The sequence below is a fragment of the Callorhinus ursinus genome, unplaced genomic scaffold (genome assembly GCF_003265705.2).
Source record: "Callorhinus ursinus isolate GAN/ISIS: 27379988/994484 unplaced genomic scaffold, GSC_fseal_2.0 scaffold4, whole genome shotgun sequence".
NCBI lineage: Eukaryota > Metazoa > Chordata > Mammalia > Carnivora > Otariidae > Callorhinus > Callorhinus ursinus.
The window spans coordinates 82,608,497-82,612,238 of NW_027397066.1; positions in this window are offsets into that span (position 1 = coordinate 82,608,497).

Consider the following 3,742-nt stretch of genomic DNA (forward strand, 5'->3'; position numbering starts at 1 on the left):
CTTATTTGATATCAGAATTTGTGCAGTTCCTTTTCCTCACTACGGACACCCTTCTCCATCCTTCTCTACCCTGGGCTGGCCCTGGTCGGCTGACCTCTGGGGACTGCATCACTAGGCTTCTTGCTTTCGATTAGCTTTGGCCATTGAGGGGCAGGATACTAGAAAGCCAGAGGAAAGAAAGGTCAGGTTATTTCTTCCCTGACTCCTCCTTATTTTGAGGTTATACCTCTCGCTATAGCATATCCTCCATACATATCACCCAGAGCCCCTCATCCAGAGTCCCAGTGCTCCTTAGGCTCTGGTAACTATTCTTTCACTTCCTTCCTTCAAATATAGGGCTGATAAAACCTTCCCACTATCGCTGATGCCTGGTTACCCCTTCATCAATTATTTGCTCAAACTCTGAAAGTAGGCCTCTCATGGAAGGCTCTTTTTGAACCAACTGGTGGCCAGTTCTGAACCCTGCCAGAAGCGTGGCCAATAAGCGATCAGAGAGTGCTAGAGTTTGAAGGCCTCCTGGGGAATGAAGTCCAATGTCTTCATTTTAAAAACAAGGGAACCAAGATTCAGAAAAGTAGCCCAAATGGTCATAACCAATGACTCAATGAGCTGAGCTAGACCTTCACTTCAGGTCTCTTGACACATGATTTGGCTCTCAGTTCCTTCCAGGATACGGTATCAGTTTCAGCGTTATTAGCTTGTAGAAGGGAGAGGAAACTAAAATATGTAAAGTAAATTCCAGTGCCACTTGTATGTGTATATTAGTTTTGTATTTATCGCTATGTACCGAGAAGGATTTTGACACATATTTTACGTCAGCTCGTGACACAGGGCAGAGGTTTTGTTTTCGCCGTGGTACCTCTTGTTGTGCTGATGTTACGTCTCAGTATTCTCATTTACCGACTGTGAATACAACACTTTTTTTAAATGACTCAAATGCCTAAATTATCACATTCTAATTTACCAATATGTCTAGTAAGATGTTTTGAAATGTGGTGATACACCATTTGAATCAAAATTGAAGGAAAGGCCGGGAGGTATTTTTCTTCAAATGGATTCCAGCATGACTGGAGGGGGTCTGCCGGTCTGAGTTCTGGCCCCAGCTCCACACTGAAGCCCTAGCTTCCTTGGCTGAGTGTGAGTTTATACATCTCTAAACAAGGTGGGGGCTCAAATGACATCTCCGCCATCCATAATTCTACAAACCGGAACGTTGAAGCGAGAGCCCCTCCTCCAGTTTTGTCATTAATAAAATACAGGAAAAATATTTTCAAACAATTTTTGACTTGCTTTATATTTTTTTATCTTTTTATTTTACAAATACAAAAAGAAGAAAGAAGATATAATTACTATTTCCTCAATAATGCTGGAATTAATGGGAAATAAAATGTTGAAAATGGAGTTCTATCATCTCTGAGCTAGTCTAATAAGAATATAATTGTAGAGCAATTTTTCTGAACGTTTTTTAGGTCATTGACTACTTTCAGGACCTCCTAAGGGTTGTCTATGATATCAGGGGCCCACAAACTAAGGGATCTATATACTTAGGTTAAAAATTCCTTTTTCCAACATACAAATAATTTATAATGGAAATTTCTAAGTAAATTTCCATTTTGAATCTTTCTCCAATAGTCTTTTCTTATAACTGTTACACATTTAACATGGACTTTGTGTGAAAATAGGGGTTAAATCCCAGTTCTATTCTACTTACCTGAGTGAGCTTAATCAAGTTACTTGATTCCTTGTGTCTCAATCTTAATCTTCATCTTCATCTTCAAAATAGAATGAACATTTTGCTATTATTAGGTAAATGAGATAATATATGGAAAATGGTTCTGGATACTGTAAAGGTTTTATCTAAGGTGGTTGCTGTTTGTTAGCACCTGACACAATGCCTGACCAAGTAAGTGCTCAATAAATATTTGATCAAATAAATAGATGTTTGAATGAATAAATGTTAACCATTTATTTTCACATTCTCTGTTGAGATTCAGATTGTGGCCATTTGAACCTTTGTTAAAATCTAGGTTTTCCACTAAAAGTTGTTTTTTTTCTTAGTTACCTATGAGTTAAAATCCATTGTGTTAAAAGATGCTAATGGATGTGTAGTACTATAATTCTTTAAAATCTTGAAGTAGCTGTAGTTCAGATTCTTTGGGTCAGTATAATAATTTAATGTGTTGTTATGAAAGCACCTAGCAGAAACACACAATAGCCTCAAAATAAAAGCAGTTCCCTTCTTCTTTCCTTTCTTCTCTTCTCTGGAGAAGTTCACTGTTTAGTGATTGCATCTGTTAGGAAAGTCTAACTCACACTATGGTAAAAAAAAAAAAAACAAAAAAACTCCAAAATCTGTGCCTTAAACGACTAACGTTGCTTTCTTCCTCGTGGTATACGTCCACCACAGGTCTTGTAGGAGCTCTGTTCCTTGTAATTATTCATGGGCTCAGGCTAATAGTGTAGGTATCATCGCAAACATTCCCAGTTGCTGTACCAGAAGGATATGGTTCTGGAGAGTCTCATGTTAACAACTGGATGTGCCAGCCTGGGAATGACAAATCTCATCTGCTCACACCTCGTTGGCCAGAACTAGTCACATGGCCCCATTTAATCACAGACGGACTAGGAAGTACAATCCTACCATGTCTGCCAAATGTGGAGATCTGGAAATACTTGGCAAGCTGCACTAAGGACTGCCATAGTAGAGGCATAAACTACAATTGTTTTGGATCACCTCAACCTACCTTAATTCATTCAGTCACAGAAATCTTGCTTCAAGCCAATCAAAATCTTCCCCATGTTTATTCTGAGGAGACAGAGAAGCAAGAAATTGGGAAGAGAGATGGTTAGGAAAAATGGAAAAAGGGAGAGGAGAGAAAAGAAGGATAAACAGAAACAGGAAGGTAGGTAAAGAGCAAATCAAAGAAAATATAATTATTCCAGAATATTCACCATCAACGAAAGGGTACACATAGCTATAGCATTTTTAGACTCCAACTTCTCTTAGAAAGTTCCAGAATTCCTAGGATTCTTAGATTTTTCTGTTTGCTGTTTCCTTATCCAACAGCAAAAATTGATATTTGAACATTTAGCTGTTTTCAAAGTGATTTCACTGACATCGTCCCACAGGATAATTATTATCCCCATTTTATAAACGCCAAGCCTGAAGTCCTGAGAGGTGAATGAGAAACTTCCACTGGCAAAGGATTTCGTGCTGAGGTGGGCCTTGGAGTAGAGGAGCGCAGATGGGAAAGGTAGGAGAAAGTAGAGTGAAAAGAAATAAAAGGGAAAAGGTATGGTTCTAAGAAACTGACCCAAGGATGAGAAAGCCCTGACACCGAGGTTGGTAGATAAAGTAACAGAGGGGTTTGGGGTTGTGAGTTCTCTGATCTTTTGCACTTTGGATGACATTCTAGATCATTTCAAAGCCATAACAATAATCAGAGCAAGTGGTCAAAGATGGTGAGGTATGAAGGAAATTTTCCCAGGACTTGTTCTGAATCCAGGGTACAGGACAGCAAGCTGTGACAGAGCCACCTGTCCAAACACCCAGCTGGGTGAGCCCTGGGAGCCAAGGTGTTGAAGGAGGACTTCCACCTGTGGCCTTGTTTACTGCCAGGAGAAGCAGATGGCACTTGCTGGACATAGATGCTGGATAGCCTGGGATACCTACGCACAACGAACAGTGCGGCGTGTTCATTATTCCTCCCGGGGTTGCAGGCACTCTGACCAGGCCCCCAAA